The sequence below is a fragment of the Pleurodeles waltl genome, chromosome 2_2 (assembly GCF_031143425.1).
Source record: "Pleurodeles waltl isolate 20211129_DDA chromosome 2_2, aPleWal1.hap1.20221129, whole genome shotgun sequence".
NCBI lineage: Eukaryota > Metazoa > Chordata > Amphibia > Caudata > Salamandridae > Pleurodeles > Pleurodeles waltl.
Window position 1 is genome coordinate 174155305 of NC_090439.1, and position 23144 is coordinate 174178448.

The 23144-nt window shown below is 40.9% G+C and overlaps 1 long non-coding RNA gene across 2 annotated transcripts in view; it reads right to left on the reverse strand.

The window, feature by feature from the left end:
• LOC138273087 (uncharacterized) overlaps positions 1 to 20080 on the reverse strand; it is a 286519-nt gene extending 266439 nt beyond the window's left edge. For both annotated transcript variants that reach the window (XR_011200273.1, XR_011200274.1), the window contains exons 1-2: positions 19865 to 20080; positions 5679 to 5761 (exon numbers count right to left, since the gene is read on the reverse strand). This is a non-coding gene — a long non-coding RNA (uncharacterized lncRNA). The remainder of the gene's footprint in view (positions 1 to 5678; positions 5762 to 19864) is intronic.
• Between the last annotated feature and the right edge of the window lie 3064 nt (positions 20081 to 23144).

Below are 23144 nucleotides of genomic sequence, written 5' to 3' on the forward strand. Positions count from 1 at the left end.
CTACAAAAATAGAGCAAAAGAAAGAAAAGCAATGTTCAGTTTTCGGTGCTTTAAACAGCATCTTCAATTATGCTCCATGACCTCCCCTGCCTTTCACCTAGGCTGCTGGCTCAGACAGCAGCTATTGTGATGTCAAATCTCAACTATAGTAACTTATTTAGTTGAGTTCTGACATCTTTTCTTCATAATGGGTAACTGGGTGCGTTACATGTTACCGATTGTATAGAAATTGGACTGGTTTTTATACAGGGATTTCAGAATCCCATGTATTATAAAGGCAATTACAATAAAAAAAAAAAACTTGCATAAACACAGTTGTCTTCTGCATCAGAATCGACAAGTGGTATTCTACATTTATCCAAATACCTCTGAAATTTGAGGTTATTCTCTGAAGCAAAGTCCATGCAGATGTATGCAGTCAGAATGCTTACAAAGCATAGGTCAAATCATGTCACAGGAACATTTCTTTATGTAACATCCGAAAACACCCCTGGATCATCAACAGAAATACATTACATGTTCTTAAGAGGTGTTTTAACTGACCAAGGTAGAACACCCATGAACCACATTCTACATACATCAAGGAATCTGAAGACACTGTCATCATCACAGTCACACAAGTGAGGGTGACAAAACATGATAATAATATACATAGACCCCTAAAACTCACAGGACACAAGCTTCATTAGCAACATTGGTTAAGCTTTTGAGAAGGTGACAAAAACAAGGGACATATACACAACACATGACCCAGTTTCTACAGTACTGCATTGAACATTGCATACACTGGCAGTAATATAAATTGAATTAACCAGACTGATTATTGCTCTTGTAATACCTTTATGTGAGTGCTATGATCCCAAGCAAAATTACTAAATCTGGGAGATGACTAAAAGTGGTCTGGGCAGTGTATTTTGTAAGAAATGAATTCCAGAACAAATACAGAATAAAATAACAAATACAGCTCCAATTAAGCTTTTCATCAAACCAAACAAATGGTGAGTACCTTGACTCACTTAGAGCAAAAACAAAATAAAGTATCCTTACAACAAACAAATCCTCACCAGGCCAGAAACAAATGATAAATCCTCAGAACAAACAAAGTAATATGTCATTTGTGTCTTGAAAGTAAAAACTTTTAGAAGTCACCACTACCCACAGTTTTTACTAAAATTATTAAACCATAAAATCTAGGGAACTGATTCTCTGGTTCATGGATATATTTCATAGATGGATCCCTAGCCTTCAGAAATCAAACAGTAGGCAGCATTGTTATTTAAGATGACAAATTAACAAATATCTTGTACTTGAACGTCAAGGGTTAAAACTCTAATTTTCTTTTTATGAGTGTTATGTCTCAAGTTCCAAAAAGGAAAGCACTACTACTCTACATTGTTTGGTTTCTTTTTAATATTGCATGTTCACAAAGGTAGCCCCACCATTTCCTCAAAAAGTCTATGTTTGTCCTTTTTATTTTAGTTTTTTGTCAAATCTTGTATAGACTTTAAAGATTATTACCTTGAACAATCTTTCACTCCTGATACCTTTCTCTAGTGGAAGAGAGGGACATGGTCCACGTGTAGTAGAATTTGTTCTCTTTCCTGCTACTGCTTCTCAGTAGAAGCATAGTAGAAGGGCACCATTCAGCAAACTATACTCTTGGTTTTGTATCTCCTCACAACACAAACATCCCTTATCACTCATCCTTTATCCCAATTTGCCTGCAAAGTTGAAGGGGACAGTCAGCACTCATCCTATCAGTTTAGCATTACCCTGACAGACCGGAGGGTACTGCTTGTATGCCTATTTATCCCTTGCTTCCTTCCCTATCGATCTAGCTCCTGAATCCTGACTTGATAAAAAAACTGACACACTCCTTTGAGGCCTTTGATTGATATCATTGGTAGCAAGACAGAGTGTGAGGCAGTTACCCACTACTCTGTATAGAAAGAACCTCCCCCTTCTGCTGACTCGCTGTTTGGGAGATAAAAGCAATGTGACTTGCCAGTATATGGGCAATCCCGCTGTCATTGCCAAGTGTTTGGAATCAATTTAATGTTACCATGAGGGACAAGAACCTGCTGATGTGATGGTACTAATGACATGTCCAAAGGTTTCCAATCAATGTTGCTTATTCTAATTTAATGGTCCAGGCTACCACAAATTGCCTGAAAAATCTTGAATGCCCTTGAATCTCTTTGAACCTTATGAAGTGGTTGATCCTCAAGGATAATGGAGTGTCTCTGTGGGGCTCAATATTGGGGGTTTAACCCAAGTTGACGATTGTAGAAAGCATTACTGTGGTCATCTACATTTCTGGTAAGGGGGCATAAGGCTGTCCAAACCCTACCCTTCCACGTGGGGAGTGATTTCAGAAAGTGTGCGATCTTACATGATCTTATGAAAAAAATAGAGAACTTGCATTAAGAAAGTTCAATTTCATGAGCTCTTCCCAGCATCTTGTGTTTGGCTCAAGTATTTAAGGAGTCTCCACGCACTGGCAGCTGCTAATAATCAAGAAGAATCAAAGGTGAAAAAGCATAGCATTGTTAATGTGGGAATTTCTCTTTTTCTAGAAATGGATAATTTGCAAACACATCAGGTTGTTATACTGCTGCCAGCATCTTACCTGACGTCAGTGCCCAAGGCTATCTCAGGCAGGAGGGATGCATGGTCCAAGCAGAGCTGGCAGGTGTGTCAGAGTGCCAGAGTGCTGTCAGAGTGCTGCGTGTGGGCTCTATCGAAATATGTTTCTATACTTCCAGTCCTTTCTCTCTGACAGAACCCCTTGTGAGGATTTCTGAGGAATATTTTACCCAATATAAAAACAGCCGGCATAGTATGGAAGTCTATAACTTTTTTCCCAATCAAATACAGACTCTTAGGTGTTTCCTGTTCCTGTGGCCTAAATAAGGGGGGACATTGTATTCCTTGCATCACAATGCTTCAAGCAGACCTTTCATCTTGTTCCAGCACTTCTGATTGAATGGCAGATCTCTTCTTGGGTGTGCTAGTTCTCATCCTATCCTTCTTCCTTCTAGGCTATCTAGCTCCTCCAGTCCTCTCCTGGTTTCTCCTTGGAATTCTTCTAGAATAAAATCTTCTTTTAAAGAGGTGTGACTAGCTTCTAGTTCAGCTCAGCAATGTTTAGCTATCCAGCCCAGGACCTCTGTGCTCTCTAGGAGGTATTTTGCCTTCTGGCTTTTTCCTCCATACAGGACCTTTTCCAGGAGATACCTTCTGCTTAGCCGCTACATAGTGTTGCAGCAATGTAGCTATTGGAGCCTCTGGCATACGAAGATTGTGAAAGGCTGGTTTCTAGACCAAGCCCCAGCCAAAGACTTTCCATCAGGCATTAGCTTTAGCTTTAGCTTCAGGCATCAGCTTTCCATCAGGCCTCAGAGACTCACTATTTCTTGAATGCAAACACACAGTTTGTAGAATTGTGGATTCAAAGCAAGAATCAGTGTGTCAGAAGTATGTTGAGTCACTACTTGTTGAACATTTCTGAAAACATTTGATCAACTGGAGAATTCAATCCTTGGACAAGGTTAGTGCTAACTTGTGAGAAGATTTCACTTTGATTCAGCGGAATTTGATTTTGACTAAAAGAGGTATTGGGGAATTTGCTGAACCTAGGAAAAGTTGACAGCAGGAAATCTATTCATAGACAATTGAGAATTTCAAACCAGCATTGAAATGGTGGGAAAATTCAACACTGAGTTTGTACAGGGCTATGCAAGGTACAAGCTTGAAAGTAGAAAGTATCAATATTTTTATGAATCTTATATATCTTTCTCAGTATAGTGATGATATTTTAACTGTTCTTTTCTCGTTCCAGGGAATTAGGGCCAGATGTAGGAAAGGGTATGCGCCTCGCAAACGGCGAAAAACGCCATTTGCGAGGTGCAAAAGCCTCTCAGCTATGCAGAAATGCATTTTGCGAGTCGGATCCGACTCGCAAAATGCATTTCCGACTCGCAAATAGGAAGGGGTGTTCCCTTCCTATTTGCGACACGCAATGCTATGCAATTTCATTTGCGACCGAAAAAAGCGGTCGCAAATGAAATCGCAGTTACCATCCACTTGAAGTGGATGGTAACCCAGCCGCAAACAGGAAGGGGTCCCCATGGGACCCCTTCCCCTTTGTGAATGGAAACAAAATTATTTTTTCAGAGCAGGCAGTGGTCCAATGGACCACTGCCTGCCCTGAAAAAAAATGAAACTAAAGGTTTCGGTTTTTTTTCCCAAGTTCAGCTCGTTTTCCTTTAAGGAAAACGGGCTGCAGATGAAAAAAAAAAACTGCTTTATTAAAAAGCAGTCACGGACATGGTGGTCTGCTGTCTCCATCAGGCCACCATCCCCGTGAGTGCCGATACTCGCAATGGGGTCGCAAACTGCGACCCACCTCATTAATATTAATGAGGTGGGTCTTTGCGACCCCATTGCGAGTTGCAGAAGGTGTCTGAGACACCTTTCTGCATAGCAAATTGCGACTTGCAATTTGCGAGTCGCACGGACTCGCAAATTGCAAGTCGCAATTTTAAACCTACCTACATCTGGCCCTTAACGTTCCTTCCATAGCCTGTCCTTAAACCACCCCTTCCATCTCTCCTGGGAGTATAGTCAGACAAGATCGAGGTCTTCTGAGGAGACACTGATTGTCTTAACAGACTAACTAGAGGTGACAGTCATGTCTAGACCACTTATTCAAGTAGGAAGATGTGTAATCATATTATGTTATGACCTGGGATAATTTCATGCCCTGCCTACGGAACTGACAAACGTCTTGTCAACAGAATATACTCCCTGCAGAATCCCCATAAACCTCTCCCTGCACATTTTACAACAGCTTGCAGTTGCTACTTACCACTGAGCAGTTGTATCAAAATGTAGGGGCTGAGTGGTTGATATCTGCTCCCATGTAAGTATAGCAGGACTTAACACTTCAAAAGAAGTATATTTGGTTAAGAGTATGCTATCACTAATTTAGTTCAACTGTTCTTAATACTTTTTTCATTCCAGCAGATCTTTGCTGTACGTACTATTGGGCAAATATAATTTTTTCACAAGGACATTTGATGACATACACAACACCCTTGTCTTTTAGTTTGCCTAGCTACTTGTTTCAATCACTTCACAATTCTGCCTTGATTTTCTTGTTGTACTTTGTCTGCAAGCAGGGAAAAGTCTTCTTCCTTTAAGGTTTCAAACACTTTTGTTGACCAAGTTCATTTTTTAAAAGCTCATCTATATTTTCTTTGGAAGACGTCTTGTTAATTACAGAGACTTCAAACAGATGTTATTGGGTCAATAAAATGTCTTTCATCTTAAGGCTCAATTTGGTGTAAGGAAAAATCATTTTTGCATAGATATTGTTGCAAAGTGCAAGTTCTGCAATTCCTCAACCCCCTGAGGTTGGGCAGACTCAGGAATAAGGCATATCTTGATTCAAGCTTTATTACGCCTTTGGGCCAGCATTCCTTGCAGATTCTTTTATTTGATAGTGATCACATGGCCTACGTAAATCTCATGAGAATAAAGCAGAATTTCCCCAGGTCATGTAACTCGGCAGCCTTCTTGGATACCTGAAGGCTATATAAGCCATGTCCTGTGCACGTGCATGTGCCTGGCTTTCCAGTTCTTGATCAGGAAGGTTGGCTGGAATCTGCACTTACCTAGGAATCCTGCATCCTGGTCGCGAGGACTCCTCTTTGTGCAACAGAAACTTTTCATGGTGCGGCTGCTCCTACACTCTATACTGAAAGAAAAGAGATGTAAAGAGGTTAATTAGTTCTTTGAAAAACCTTAAAATAAACCTTTAAAAAGACAATCTGAATAGTGACATTACCTATAACAGTAATCTAAGTTTAAAAAGGCCATGAAAGAAAGGTGGTTGTGGAGCTGTGTAATGCCCGACGGTGCTGCTGCACTCGCTGCACAGCCACATTGTCAATGTTAAGGCCCTGTTCACCGCAAGGCCAGCCCCGGCGGTGAAGTCCTATTAGGGCTGGCGGGGTTCAGGCCGCACAGGCAGTCTGAGGGCGGGAAGAGTTTGGCTGGTGACCTCTGCCACTTGCCAAATCCTTAATGATCACCATAATCTCAAGACGTCACGGACAGCAGGTACTTGCCAAACAACAAACCCTCCCTTCTACTAACCTGGCGCTCTCATCTTTTGTACAATTAATCGATTGCTGTACCTGGAGAAGGGATTGGTAGCATTCACATTGTCTCTGCAACTCCTGGAAGACCTCAGCATTGAGCAGACCAGTTGTCTTGACACTTATCAGTCCCTGTATCATATCAACATTTATTCCTTAGCAAATGTTACCTTACTATCTGTACAGATATTCTTTGACACTCACCAATATATTCACTTAATTTCCTACTAATACGTGTACCTGTCTTATTTCAGGGACCTTAAGATCAATACCAGTGTTCTATTTCTATTAGTTGGAAATTTGTCCAGTTTTCACTTCTGTGTCGAGGATTAAATCTATTGGCGAACAGTATCAAAATTCGATGAATGCTATTACTGCACAGATTAGTCACAGATTTATCATCCACCTGGAATATAATCATGTTTAGAAATACAACAAAGGCATTACTTCCCTCTAAAGAAAACTCTGCGGAACAGTGAATTCTAGTCCACCCTATCTTAATACTATTAAGCTCCGTTCCTCTAAATATAACTTAAGCACATGTACAATTTCAAATATTTCTTCTGTGTACTTACATTTAATTGCGTTCCTCATAAAAAATATTATTAAAACTTGAAAATTCCATTTGAAGGCAATATTTTTGACTTTTTGTAAACGATTCTAAGAATAGTGGTCTAAATTTTTTAGGGATGCATGCATATGTTCTCCCAAGTGGACGATGCTGAATCCTTCTTTAATACTTTATGGGACAAATAAAAGAAAAGAAGATGGTGACCCTTCAGGTGTTTCCTTGATGCTATTATCTTTAAACTGCAGAGCTATTAATGGGCATGTTTTAGGAACAATGATTTGCATTTATGTTTCTCAGCAATTCCTGCCTCCTTCCCCATAACCCTCCAACATTTTTTCACCCAACTTTGGGTTGACTGTATGAAGTTATCCATAGGAGATGACTAGCGATAGGCACAGAAAAATTAGACGGCATATCCCATAATTATCGCTGGACGCTTGGTTCTGTCTTTAAGGTTCAATGGTTTTGATGGGGTAGTGAGTCTGTTTCAGGAGATTTATGTTTATTTTGACAACTTTATTAAAACATAGTCATGTTTACAATTATAGCTAATGCTGCCTAATATTCGGAACCTTTGTTTCTTAAGTCACTGATATTCAAGGATAATTTTCCGACTTGGCAGCATGGAATCTTGCACTGCCTTGAAGCCCTTGATGCTTGCATGGGACACCAAAAACGTTTACTTTGCAATGTATGACTTTTGTCCTAATAGTCAATTGAATATTCGTTTGTGAAGTTTGGATGCATGGAAGAAATTTGTGATTGTCCTATGTCGAAATAAAAACACAAAATTAAACATCGCCAGTGAAAGAATGTATTTGTATATTTCCATTTCTGTGGAGGATAACCAGATAACTGTAAAATCGCTTACATACATTTAGGGGCATATTTCTACTCTGTTTGCGCTGGATTTTGTCATTTTTTTCACGCCAATCCGGCGCAAACTTAACTCCATATTTATACTTTGGCGCTAGACCCGTCTATCGACAAATGTATGGAGTTTGAGCCATTTTTTTACTGTGGAAACCTACCCCGCGTTAATGTGATGCAAGTAAGCGTTCGAGGGCAAAAAAAGACTCAAAGGCCTTTGTGCGTTATTTATACTCCCGTTAAAAAATGACGCATGGGAGGAGGGGGGCCTTAAAAAATGACCCTAAACCAGTTTAGAGTAATTTTTTAACACCTGGGTCAGGCCAGGCGTTAAGGGACCTGTGGGCTCATTTCATGGTCTCCGACCATGGAAGAAGTCCACAGGTGCCCTTCCCTGCCCCCAGGGACACCCCTTGCCATCCTCGCCCACCCCTGGAGGACAGCCATGGATGAGGGGACCCATCTATGGTAAGTAGAGGTAAGTAGAGGTAAGTATTTTTTTTTTTTTAAGTGGCATAGGGGGGCCTAACTTGGGCCCTCCTATATGCCATTGTTCCCAATGGCCATGCCCAGAGGACAGAAGTCCCCTGGGCATGGCCATTGGGCAGGGGGGCATGACTCCTTTCTTTGCTAAGACAGGAGTCATTTTCATGGGGGTTGTCTTTCAAAGAATTACGCTAGTCAGGTTTGAGTCACTATTTCTTACTCTAACCTGACTTGCACCATTCTTTGATACACAACCCCCATTCTTCCCTACGCCTCCGCTGCCCGGTTAGAGTCATTTATTTTGACACTAACCAGGCCACAGCGCCGGCTAACGTCATTCCATAAATAAGGTGCCCGGCTTGTGCGTTGGAATGGCGTTAGCCGGCGGTAAACTTTTTGACCCAAATCTGCGCTAGTGCTGATTTGCGTCAAAAAGTATAAATATGGGCCTTAGATTTTAAAGATGGAGGTAATGCATCAGGAACTCACAAACCAAGAAAGAAAGTTATAGAGCAAATGCAAAAACCCATAGTCTTCTAATTCATGAAGAGCCATGGAGACTGATTCCCAAAGAAATGTATAAATCACAGATGTCATAGGCATTGTTGTGATTACCTACTTGCGACCTGCTTCACAAAACCTCCAAGCAAACATAAGTGCTATATCTTTCGTGATTCACACATTTAAATGTAAGTATATGGAATTCACATATGTGTCTGGTCTATGCAATTTTTTTGTATTTTCTTCTTTGTATACATTCTACACAGAAAGGGTTACAAGTATAGTAGGATTTCAATATTATGTTTTTTTATTCCTTTTTTCATGGAAAATAACTTTAATTGACATACCTCACTTTACTGTACTTTCCAGAGTACCTATACCTGTGTTATTCGAGTGTTACGTGCCGATATAATTATGCGCACACAACAAGTTTCACAAGTTTGTGAATAATCACAAATTTCAAACTGTTTGGGCGTTTAGCTGATTTGCATATGGCTTCTCTGACACTTCCCTGAAATGCAACATTCTACATATCTGGGTGGGTCCTGTGACAGTGAAAGTGATGCATAATTTGTGTAAATTTATGCATACATAGATTACTCTTTTAGATGAGTGTCATATATTTTTTACTTTGGAAATTAACCGTGAGTTATGCATGAAGCAGTTACAACTGTTTCCAGGAGTGAGTCGCACGTTTCTGCAAAATCTTGTGCATTTGGTTCCTAGAGAAGGAATCCATCCTATTTCCCGAGCTGATTACTGCCAGGGAGCAACTAGAAAACGAAATGTTTCTGTGTTCAGTGTTATGCGAGCAACAGTGGACGACTCCAAAATATTTCCACAATCACCACCATCCAACACATTATGCTCTCTTTGACAAAGATTCAGCTCCAGATGACAAATCATTTTATGAAAAACAACTCAAAGAAATTAGTGTCTTCTAAATTCTCCAGCAATGTAACATCTTTCAACCCATTAACATGTGAACCAACTTCATAGAAGAATTATCCTGTACACTTTCCTCCCACGTCAAATCTCAGCCTATTTTCGGACTCCAATCTCCCCTTGAACTATCAAGTGAACGAAGTTGACAAATCAGCTAATTAATTCGTCATCCACTCACATACTTTTGATTGACTGGCCCTGAAGTCTTAGTGCTGCCTGACCTCTTGTGTCCAAGCTGTCTTCGTTTAATTTAAAGCATCTCTACGTGTGGAAATTCACTTGGCATCAGCTTTAAATGTCATGGCAACATCACCACATTTCCCCCAAAACAATATTTGGCGACCATTAACTGCCAAGATAAAAATAAAAATTGCCTGGCTCACCTAAAAAGCTATATATTGGAAGTATACTACTGCTAATTTCCAGTAGCTCCAGAGATCATACAAGCCATGCTATCCTAAACCTTTCACAAGAGCTGCAACCTTCTTCTAGTATGTTCTTTCCACAGATTCACTCCTAACTCCGTGACTAATATGAGGCTGATTCACAAACGAATTTATGACTATGAGAAACAGTACCACAGCGGTACTCTTTATAAACTGTTACATATTTTTGTGAATTGGATTCGAAAGGTCCAACTCCCATCTAGCAAAAGTGCAAAGAGGGCACCGTGTGTACTAGTTATATTAATTGTGTACACATATTTGCTGAATATTTAGATTTTATCCCCAATATAGGTGTTCAGGGGTCAAGTCACAAAGGCCTGCAAAAGTAGCTTTTAGAGTAATACAGGATTTCTATATTACCTACTCCAAATGCTATATAAATAAGTCCCTATATTGTATTGTATTTCCATTCTTTTCAAAACACCTTAGCATTTGCTCTACCATATGTGTTACATGTATTCCTGTTTAATGTATATTGTTACATTATCTGTCTCTGCCTTACACTCATGAAATATTCATATTGTAAGGAACTGCGAACAAGTACTGTTAAGCCTATAGCTCTTCTATTGCACTCTTAAGTAATATCTCATGAGCCAAAATAAAAAAAGCAACGGGGGGTCAACGAGATCCTACAGGACTCCCAAGGGACCATGAGAAAGAATTACAATAACAAATATGTGGTGGGTATCCGTGGGGAGCTGGACGCCCACAGGAAGTTGGTTATAGGGCCTGCAGGCCAACGGCCTTGCACGGCGTGGGTTGGGTGCCTGCTGGAGGGCCTGCAGACTAAAGGCTGCAGGTGGCAGGGATTGGCTGCCTGCAGGGGAGGGGGGAGGGTGTGTGTGCAGGCCCTGGCCCAGCTCCATGCCCTGTATGGCCAAAGACCTTGTGCAGCAGAGGGTTGTATGGCCACGCGGGTTGGGTATGGTATTAAGATATTACGTCAGGTTAAAAAAACACTACAAGTTCTTTGAAAAAAAACAAAGGACAAAGAAACACTGTTTAGATATGGTAATAGTACATTACTTTAGATTAACAGAAACTCAGAAATTCAATGAAAAGGTTTAATGTGAACCTATATTTAGATTAAATTGTCAGTTAAAATTTAACTTTTTAAAGTAAAGAAAAACGCTAACATCCACCAGTGATAGTTTAATGAGCTAAGTAGAACTTGTGCCTCCACCATGCTCTGCTTCTGACCTCAAAGACTGCATCACATATGACACATTCTCAAATTACTTCATTGATGAAAAACTATGCATGGAGGGTGCACAAATTCTAGTTTGCTTAGTAAATTGTAACTGGTGAATTTCAATGTTTATTTAGTTCAAAATCTTATATTTTAACTGACATTTCCACCTAACTATAAACTCATGCTAACCTTTCTTCTTCAGTAATTATATATATATATATATATATATATATAAATATACATACATCTATATATATATATGGATCCAAAAATAAAAAATGAAATAAGCACACTCAGGACTTCTGAAAAGCTCATCGCTTTCTTTTCTTTCAGAAGTCCTGAGTGTACGTATTTCATTTTTTATTTTTGGATCGATTTGAGTTTTACCAGCTTGCTCTGCTGGTTTGCGCACCACCCCTCCCGGGCCGCTCAGAGCCTGGAATAAGCACTTGTATTGGATATATATATATATATATATATATATATATATATATATATATTCCTTAGGATCTAAATAATATGTGATAAAACAATGTACTTGGTAAATAATAATTAACATGTCTCTATTGACATCAACACATGTGATTGCTTAAGAAGTTGTTTAAAAAATACTTTAAGGTTTAATTGTTTTTATCATAAATCTATATTGGTTGACTTCAATATCCAGAATGCATCATAATTGGCAGGACATATAGTTGTTATATAAGGTGAAAGAAAGAAAGGGCTCACTAACCGGGAACAAGACTCCAAGTGAGTTGAAACGCATCAGTGGTTGTTGAGCTGTTCTAAACTAAAATAAATGCATGTTATTTGGGACTTCATGGAGTGCTAGAAACTTTCTTTTTAAATTACAGTCACAAGAGAGGTATCCTCCGTCAACCACCACCAGCATTGAAGTGCGCCGCCCAAAGATTATAATCAACCACATTTTTATATATATATATATATATATATACACACATATCAGGTTTCCATATAATTTTTTTTGACTTGCCTATATCTTTGGCACCGTTTGACGAATCTTCACAACATTTTCCCAAAAAAGTGTTGTAGTTATTCTTGTCACGCACAGAAAGTTTCAGGGTGATCTGTCAAGCAGGGGTCGAGAAAAAGGGGGTGTCAAAAAAGTTGTGTTTCCTATGTTAATTCCATAGCACAGTGGTTCCCAACCTGTGGTCCGGGGACCCCTGGGGGTACGCGAAGCCTCCTCAGGGGGTCCGCAACTGCTTAGAAAATTAAATGATATTAATAGATTAGGTCCCCAGCTTTCAGAGTTGACTTAGTGGGGGGGTCCCCAGATTCTAATAATGATTCAGTGGGGGTCCCCGGGTTCTAATAATAATAAAGTGGGGGTCCACAGAAGTTAAAAGGTTGGGAACCACTGCCATAGGACATTTAGACATGACTACAGCCCAAACCTCTGGACGGAATTGCACCACATTTCGCAGGAAGATAGCTTTCGGAGTGTAGATACATTTAGCAGTTTTTGAGGGTAATTCAAATTTATGTATCTCTAGGTGTGGAGACTTCGTGATTATTCTGTGAATATTTTGCAAAAATTATTTAATTTTTGTGAATGCGATGCAAAAAGAAGCACTGTATTTTGCTGATCCAAACCTGACTGGAAAATTGCAGTTGACATTTTATTTCATGGGATACAGTCCCTGAGGGTGGAAATCTTAATTGAAAGTGGCATAGGTGATCAGGGTGAAGGTACCCTGGCACCAGGGGTGTGATATAGGTGTGCCTTAGGGACAAATTTTGGGTTTCAAATATTCTTTTGTCATCATGCTCGGTATCCAGGAAAATTTGCAAATTTTCACAAATTATTTCTAATAAAATCACAAATATGAAAAAGTGTGAAATAAAAATCCACAGACTCATTCATACACTAATTAATTCACTTGTACGTGTAATAAAAGACTCATGCACCCACTCACAGACCCACTCAGACACTCATTCACACACTCATGCACAGTCATAGATTCACAGACCCACTTTCAGATCCACTCAGACACTCATGCACCCACTCACAGAGACAGGCCCTGTGACCAACTGGCGGTGCGCACAGCCAAAGGCTGTGCGTGTGATGGGGTTGCGTGGTTATAAAGACTTGGTTGCAAGGCCTGGCCAGAGGGGATGAGGTTCCTGGGGCCTATTAAGGCATGGGGAGGTGGACTGCATGCTCTCATCCCCTGTTTAATTGTATTTGGCCGCAGGGGATAGGGTCCCTGGGGCCTTTCAAGGCTTGAGAAGAAGGGGTTCAAGGCCCCATCCCCTTTTTATTGGAACTGGCCCTGGGGCATTGAGTCCATGGTGTCAATTAAGCTCCAAGGAGGGTTCTGTATGCCCCCTTCCCTTTACATAAATGCTTTGGCCCCAGGGGAAGAGGTACCCCGGGCTTGAAGACCAATCTTATGCTGCTCACACCAAAGGCTGTGTGCGATGTGGGGGTGGGAGTCTGCTGGGGGTTTGGCCACAGGGCCTGGCAGCATGCAAAGCTCTATGACTAATCCCCTGCTGTACATGGCCAAAGGCTGCAGACAGCATGGGGTTGGCTGCCAGCGGGGAGCTGGAAGCAGGGAACGGCTGCAAGACAGGCACTGCAGCTAACCCCATGCCACCATGACTAAAGGCAGTATGCTGAGTCCAGTTGTGAGCCCCCGGGTCCTTGGGGCCCTTCAAGGCTTAATGAGGGGGGCACCAGACCCCATCCCCTTTTTACTGGAACTGGACCTGGGGGATTGGGTCCATGGGGCCAATTAATCTCCAGGGAGCGGCCTGCCTGCCACGTCCCCTTTATATCAATATTTTGGCCCTAGGGGTTGGGGTACCTGGGGCTTGAAGCCAATCTTATGCTGCTCACACCAAAGGCTGTGTGCAATGTGGGCTTGAGCAGTCTGCTGGAGGTTTGGCCACAGTGCCTGGGCAGCATGCCTAACCCTATGACTAATTCCCTGCTGTACATGGCCGGAGGCTGTGCACGGCATGGAGTTGGCTGCCAGCGGGGAATGACTGCAAGACAGGGCCTGCAGCTAACCCCAAGTCACCATGACTAAAGACAGTGCACTGCGTGAGGTCACCAGCCTCTGGGTGGGTGTATGTGGCCAACCCCATGCTACTCTTGCGGAAAGGCCATGCACAGCAGGGGATTGGCTGCCTGCGGGGAGGGGTTGGCTGCCTTCTAGTGGGTTGGCCACAGGATCTGACTGCCAGTCCTTGCTGCAGGCCAGGTCCCATTGGCAACTCCCTGCTGTGCATGCCTGAAGGTCATGCACAGCATGGGGTTGATTGCCTGTGGGCAACTAATCGCCATGGGGTGTTGGCTTCACGTAAGGTAATAAAATATTACTTTAATAAAAATAAAAAAACTCTAGAAAGTCACAGAATAAAACAAAGGTTGATGCACCCTTATAGTTAGGTGTGATAAAAATATCTGTTTTGTTTTTTAAAAAAACAGAGAAATTCACTGAAAAAGCCAAAGGGGAGTTGTATCTGGTATAGCATTAATGATGCTTTAGATTATTCTGAGCTATTTTCTACTTATTTTCAGGCCTTTAATGCCATATTAGTTCACAGGCTAATGTGTATAAAAGAAGCTTGGATTATGCCATCAGCAATGTCATTTGAGATGCCATCAGTGATGTGATAAATGATGACGTAGAACAAGTCATGAGTGATGTAATATGTGGGGTCACAAGCAGTGGATGTTATAGTTAGCTCTGTTAACTATAACTGGTGAATTTCAGACTTTTTTAGTTCAAAAGGTTAATGTTGCCGTGATATATTTACCTAATTATAAAGTTACCATAACCTTAGTTTTTTTCAGCGAAACTATACAAATCTCTCTCTCTCTCTATATATATATATATCTTTATATATGCATATATATCTATAGTTATATATATATATATATATATATATATATATATAAACACATATATTCACTGACAAAACAAATGTTACAGGGGTGTTTTTTTAATATATATATATATATATACATACACATGATCAAGGCTGCCTGTCAGCCGAAACGCGTTGTGTGTTGAATAAACACTCTTTCTTTTGAATCCCTGAGCGTGCGTTTTCTCTTTGGAGAGTTTGGATTTATGATATAATTAACCGGAGTGCTCTGCCGGTTGTAACGCACCACCCCTCCAGGGCCGCTTGGAGTCCGGCTGTGAGCATTATTTGTGTGGATATATATATATATATATATTAAAAAGCAAAGGTTTAAGATTAGTTATCTGAGGAATTTCAATCTCTTGGAATCCTAACTATAACTGCATGGTGATTACCGCCACACTCTAATATATGTATATATATATATATATATATATATATATATATGAAAGAAAAGATGTCCTGATCTGCGTGTTACGGCGCACTTAATTCTCCGGTGGTGCTGGTTTGAGGCAGGAGAACCATATTTTCAGAAAACAAGATTCTCTTTCTGTTTTAGCAAGAGAAAACAGCACTCTGTCGTTGTGCCAAAAATACCTTAACTTTTAATACATTAGTGAGATCATAAACAAACAAACAGGAATCCATATATATATGCAATGAAAAAAACAAAAGTTACAGGGATTTTATAGTTAGGTTCCAAATTTACTTGAACAAAACCATAGAATTTCAGCAGTTAGAGTTCTTTCAAGTAAATATAACGCGTGCCCTAAGATAACTATAACCCACGCCCCTGCTATGCACAGTTTTTATATTGAATAATTTCGCTGCTAATATTTCATTTATCTTTTTAATGACATTATAGAATTTGTCATGAGTGCTGAATATCTGGGGTAATTAGCAGAGCAATGGGAAGGCGTGAGTTCCAGTTACCTTAGGGCACAAGTTATAGTTACTTGAAAGAACTCTGAAAATAACTCTGAAATTTTTATGGTTTTGTTAGAGTAAATGCGGAACTTAACTATAACGTCCCTGTAACCTTTGTTTTTTTCAGTGATTTTTTTTTTTTTTTTTTTAATGGTAGTAATTTTCATTACTGTACACTAATCCAACCACCACTGTATACAGCCTTTGGGGTCACACATAATGTAATCAATGAGCTGGGGAGGTGGCAGTCCCCAGGGCTGTAGGGGGTTTGAAACAGAGCCCATATTTGTCTTTAAATTTGCCCCACAAAGGTGGCGGTCCCTTGGGTTGCGGGGGGCAGTCACCCTGCACACAGTGTAGTCAATGCCCCAGGGAAGTTGTGGGCCCCGGGGCTGCAGAGGTGGTGGTTCCTGGGGCTAAATAGTGATCCTTTTCTCTACAGGATCCCTAAAAATATACATCATCAACACCTATGGTATCATGTTTTCTCTGTCATTATAAATGTACTCTCAGTTCCTTGTCCAAATTGAGAGCCCCAAGACTGAGAGTCTCCAGATCAATGATTATTTCAGATTCTCTTTATCTCAGTCTGAGGGCACGATTGCCACCTTTGGGGTTAGGTTCTCATTGTTCAACTGCTAAAAAATGATAATTTGGTGTGGTCTTTGTTGTGTTTTTCCCAAAAATGTCTGGCAACAGGATATTTTTCATCACCGTGGTCAATGGCTCTCAGATATTCATGTACCCTCCTTCTCACAGTGCAGATGGTACTTCAGACATATTTGGGTAAGCAAGGGCATACTACTATATAGATTACATACTAGGAGCTGCAGGTAAGAAATTTCCTGATCTTATGTTTCCTACCCCCTACACTTCAATATTCGCTCCTGGAACGACTGTTCTTACATGCTTCATAGTGACCATAGCAAAAAAATCTTTCAGGCCATGGTCATTCATGCCCTTCGTAAGAGTGATATCATTATGTACAAGGGCATCTCTAAGAGTTTTAACATGCTGAAAAGTAATCCTGGGTTTTCCACATAATGAAGCCAGGGAGGGCCGCCATAGGTGGCCCTCACCCACAGCCAGGCTGCCTCCGACAGGCAGCCTGGCGGTGGACGGCATCATTATCCGACAGGGCAGCGCTGCTGCCCCTCCGATAATGATCCTGATTCCCCCAGCCTTTCTCTGGTGGGTGTTTGTAATACGGCTGGCGGTCGCTAGAAAGACCGCCAGCCTGAACACGCCGGTGAAAACCGTTGTGTTCATAATGAGGGCCTTAGTCACTTTTTGGGAGATTTTCTTCACCTGCAGGTCGGGTCGCGGTTGAGGCAAGCCGGCTAGAGTTGCTGCGGTGGGTCGTCCCTCTATGGAACTTTTTCCAAAAGTTCTCCAAACTTCTGGATCTTCTTCCAGATGTTCGTTTAAGGTTCTTTTGAGGTCCACAGTTCACCCTAAGGTTCCAAAAGCTCTGAGATGCTCCTTGAGGGTGCAGACTACAACTCCCAGAATGCACCTGGTGCAAACTCCTCTTTGGCTACTGGACAGTGGTCAGCTGGTTGGTTTCTTCAGGAGTTGGTCAAGGGGACACTGGTTAACAAGTTGTCACCTGTAGCAAACAGGGAGTCCCTCCTTGAACCAGTTGAAGCTAGGCAAAGTCCTTCTTGTGGTGAAGCCCAAGTGGGCAGCTGGTGCAGTCCTCCAGAGTGCAGTGTCCAGGTGCAGGCCAGGGGTCCAGCAGGGTAGTCCTTCTTGTTCTGTAGTTCTTCCTTGTTAGAATCTGATAGGGATCGGGTAGGGAACTGAAGTATGGGTGCAGGTCTGCCAGTTTTATCCTTGCTCCTGGGTGAAAAACAGGGGAGTCCTGGTTCTCCAATCAGGGGCAGGGTTCTTCCCCCTGTGATGGCCACTTCCTGGGAAGTGTGGCAAAAATCAATCCCAGGGAGCAACGTTCCTCAAAAATCCATCATGGCTGAAAGTGATTTTTGGAGGTTACATCTAGCTGAGCCCACCCACTGGTGTGGCTAAAAATCCTAAACACACCCCTCTCCTGCCCTTTCCTAATCTAATCAAGGGGGCACCTCATTATCTGGGTTTGTAGGATGTTAAGGTGTTACTGGGTTGTTCCAAATGTCCTTCCCTGTCTTTGAAGACCAGTTTGGCAGCCCTTCCTGCTTCCCCATCTGCTGAGGGAAGATCTCCTCCCCCAGGCACATCTCTTTGTGTTGAGCTAGCCCACTTCACACCTCATCAAGGCAGCCTGGCCAGGCTGCCAGAGGCTGGCCAATCAGAGCAAAGCAGCAAAAACACTGCAGAGCTGAAGCTGGCAGCTTTTCAGGTACAGTTTAAAACTCCTTACCTGAAAAAGTTACATTAAATCCAACAACTGGAAGTTGTGGGATTTATTATAACAATTAATTTGATACCATACTTGTGGTATCTGTTACTTAAGGGGACTTTTAAAATTAAAATAAAGTTTCCCCATTCTAGCTTATGGAGGCCATTCACCACAATGAGGGAAAAACGAATTTGGCTGTTTTACCTCACCAGGGCTTATAAAACTATTTTTATAAGGTCCCTGCTTATAGTTACATGGGCACATAGGGCACATCTCAGGGGTGCCTTATATGTAAAAATAAGGTAGTTTAAGGCTTTGGAACTACTTTTAATTCTAAAGTCGAATTTGCATGTAACTTTAATTTGAAAGCAGCCAGCAAGGCAGGCCTGCCTTTAAAATGACACTGGGCACCCCAGCAGTGCACTACCTATGCGGGGGGCCCTAAACCTACATACCCTACCATATACTAGGAACTTATAGGTAGGTTGACTTAGCCAATTATAATTAGCCTAATTTGCATACTGATTTTACACAGAGCACAGGCCCTGGGACTGGTTAGCAGTACCCAGGGCACCATCAGAGTCAGAAAAACACCAGCAAAAAGTGAAAACTGGGGCAAAATGGAAGGGGGCCTCTGCAATCAGCCCTGTTTCCTCACAGAAGTTTAATATCTTCCTCATGTTTGGTCAGCCGATTTGGCATCTCTTTAATACATTTCTCAATAATGTCCTTCTCAGGTCTTGTTTCCAATTCTCTCTTCGTAGTTGCTATCTCCTTGAGTTGTCTCTCCCTATTTAATCAAGCACTTTGTATCAAAATGTTCAACATTCTCCTTGAGCTCATTGCTAGATTCTCTGCCCACTCTTTCAACAATTGTGGAATAGGTGCCTCATAGGAGGGGATGATATGGATGAATAGACCCCTTTGGACCATCCCATTGTCAACATAATTTTGTAGTGACGTAGCTTCCCACCATTTAGAAATCTCAGCTCTGCTCAATGTTTCCAATTTTTGTAGCTTTTTCTGTAGGTCTTGTCCTGCAATGATCATTTTTTATTGCCCTGCTCTGCCAGGCCGAAGTTTGGTGGAAAGAGCTTGTGTTGCTGCCCTTTTGGTATTGTCCAATTCATCCGTATTCATTTTAGCTTATAAACCAGAGTGTGGACTCAAAACCTGGTCCAAAATGTCTAGCCACCTGCATGCCCCCTGTCAAAAATGGACAGGTTCTCCCTGCCATCTTAAAGTGGTGTGATAACTTCTGTAAAATGGTGTGAGCACAAACTCATGCAGCCACGTACATGAAAGACTTTGGGCTTTCATGTACATGGCTGCTAAATAATAGCTAAAATAACGACGACACGCTTGTCGTAAAGGTCACTCCCAAAATATGCAGTATCCCACAGTGAAATGAGACACAAAGGAAAACCGAGGAGGAAGACATCAGTCAGGGGAACAAACTGTATGCATTCTGCAACCTGCCTGGAACCCCTCTTGTACCTGATACCGCCCCCAACCTCTCACCTCAGTAACGCTGGAACAAATAAATTGCTATCAACAAGTTCCCTCTGTGGAACAAACAGCCGGTCATGGTGCCATAAATTAATACACCAACTTGATGCTCCAAAGGTGGGTCCGATACCTGTGGGGAGTGGAGTGTAAGCTGGAAGAGCACATCGACAAAAATATATACCACAGTTCAAAAGTAAAGGCGCTCACTCAGCTTCAGGTGAAAAGAAAGTAAACTCTGGAAACTGACGCATTTCGACGGACTCCACGCCCTTGATCACATGACTGATTACGCCATACACAGAGTGAAATACCTTAAACAAACATAAAGAAAGGACAGAAATGAAGAATGTGTGTGTAGGTTCCATCTTACTATGAAGAAAATATATTCAATACTAATGTATCATCGTACTGGTACATGCATGTCTCTAAAATGCGAAACATATAATCTAAGTGTGTTTACTTCACTTACACAAGAATAATAACAGTAACCATTCATCATCTGTGTAAATTTAAAAAACGAAAAAAGTACAATCAAGGCGTAACCCATATGAAATGTTTGACAAAAATATGACATATAATGGGAACTCTAATATGTTCCGACATACACTTACCAAACAATGGGACATTCTCAAGGATAAACCCATTATTGGCAACACGGTAGGGGAAAAACTTATTATTACTTTTCGGCATGCTAAAACTCTCAGAGATGTCTTTGTAAATAATGATATCACTCTTATGAAGGGTATGAATGAGCATGGCCTGAGAGGTTTCTTTCCCTGTGGTCGCTGTAAAACATGTAAGAATAGTCAGTCCAGGAGCGAATCTGAAAGTTTAGGGGGTAAGAAACATAAGATTAGAAAAATGTTTCCCTGCAGCTCCAAATATATTATCTATATATTAGTATGCCCTTGCTTACTCAAATATGTTGGAAGTACCATCTGCACTGTGAGAAAGAGGTTACATGAACATATGAGATCCATTGCCTATACTGATGAAAAATATTGTGTTGCTAGACCTTTTCAGGAAAAACACAACAAAGACTGCATCAAATTATCATTTTTTGTAGTTGAACAAATAGAACCTAAACCTCAAAGGTGGTAATCGTGCCCTCAGACTGAGACAAAGAGAGTCTGAACTAATCATTGGTCTGGACACTCTCAGAACCGGGGGGGGCTGAGTTTGGGTGAGGAACTGAGTGTACTTTTATAATGACTAGGAAAATATGGTACCATAGGAGCTTATGATGTGTATTTTTAGGCATCCTGTAGGGAATAGGATCAGTATTTAGTGTATTTTTTTATTTGTCCTTGTATAGATGTCATGGCTGAAGTTTGTTACATAGTTTTTTACATTGTTTTTTTATGTGGGTATACTTTATATCTGTCTTACCATATTTTGTTTCCTTTTTTACAGGAGGGAAGGAAGGAGTTCCTTATTTGACTGGGCATTTAGTTGAATCCCCTACCCTTATCTTGGTGGATGTGGGGTCCTGTATATCAGACAACAGAAATTATTTTGCTTCTTGTTTAGATTTTGTATTTGATTTTGGAGTTGTTGCCATTTTAAAAGGGGATTTGCCTGTTGGGGTTATACACTTTTGTCAGGCTGCTGGCTCACAAACCAGCACTCACTGTTGGGGATCATGCTTTGATCTGTATGGGGATTATTATATATGGGATGCTTTTTATGAGACATTTTCATTTTTATTGGAGTACTTTAGCCCTCTTGGGCATGATTGTTTTATTGCCTTTTTGCTTTCTGTTTATATTTATTTATGTATATGTAACACAATCATTGATTATTTTTTTATGTGTGTTGTTGTTTCGTATTTAATTAATTTCATAAGTATGGTCCATTAGATCCCCTCCCTGCTCCTTGGATTTTTTGTTACTATTCAGGAGCTTGTGACATGACGTTCACATTGTCTTTGTCCCCTGGCATTCATGTCCATTTCACATTTTACCCCAGCTCTTGCGGAATGTTCCTTTCCCCTTTGACCACGCATTGATCTGTGCGGGCCTTGTTATCTTATCTCAGACAGGATTGTGGAGTCCCCCAAAACACATCATTTTTCAGAGTAAATATTCACACATACATCACAACTCCTGTGTTGTATTGTTTTTTGGCACTAAGCTTTCTGACTTCAATGTGCACAGTTCTGTGTTTAGGTTTATACATTGAGGTAGATTTTTTTAAAATCTAAAATAAATAAGATTAGAAAGCTCTGAGGTTCAAGGCCAAATAATATGAAACATGAATAATGAAAACCTATATAATAATTCACCTTCAAACAGAGGTTCTTATTTCAGCAGTAATGGGATTGTTTTATCCTTCAACACTTTTATGTACGCTGTGGTATTTTTCATTTCATAATTTTAGGCAGCATTTCTGTTAGCCTTGCAGCTGTTCTTGATTGTAGCGCTTCCCCCACATATTTATTTTGTTTGATACAGTGAAGGAATCCGTACAACATAATTAAGCTGCTCTTCACCATTCCTTTCATAATAACAGAGTTCACTTCATAACTCATTGCATCTGCACCTGTTCTTGGGATTGCATCATTCCTATTGCATTGTGTTCACTTGTTTTATCTGAGACCAGCAATACATAATTTGTTTTCCAGGAATGTGTGCTTCTGCTGCTCTCAAATGCCTTTCTAGTACCACGAGTCACTCAGCCACTGTAAGGATTTCAAAAGATGATTCGATACATAGTATCTCCGATTCACAAAGCTTTTTCCAGGTATATGTATGACTTATTCCTGGAAGCCTGCGTGTGTAACTCCCTCAGGACATGGGGGCGATATCCAGACATGAGTTTCTGTTGTGATCCGCCTGATTCTTTCGATGAAATGGTGCAGCACATTGCCCCAAAAACCCATGCAGCATCTTGGTGCTTCAATAAGGTGAGTGTGAGAGACTCCACTTTATGGTGGGCAACCACACGGCTTCTTCAGGTAGCGTGTTGTAGGTATAATCCATCTTTCACGTGAAGTTTCTTTGGTGAATGAGGGCGGGAATCTAAATTGATTGAGAGGCAGTAGGTTTACTTACTTATTTATTTAGAAAATGTATATATAGCGCACAAAAACAGTTTTTCCTCCTCTTCTCTCATTCTTCATATCTGTTGTATCTTTCATTTATGCTATCAGTGGTTATCAATAACATTTTCAGGAAAAAATCTTTATAGGTAATATGTTATTATTAAATAGGTATGGATAATATTTTCACATTGTTTACGTTCTTGCTTGATAGCATTAACCCCTTTGCTGACATGCCATTTCCTCTCAGGT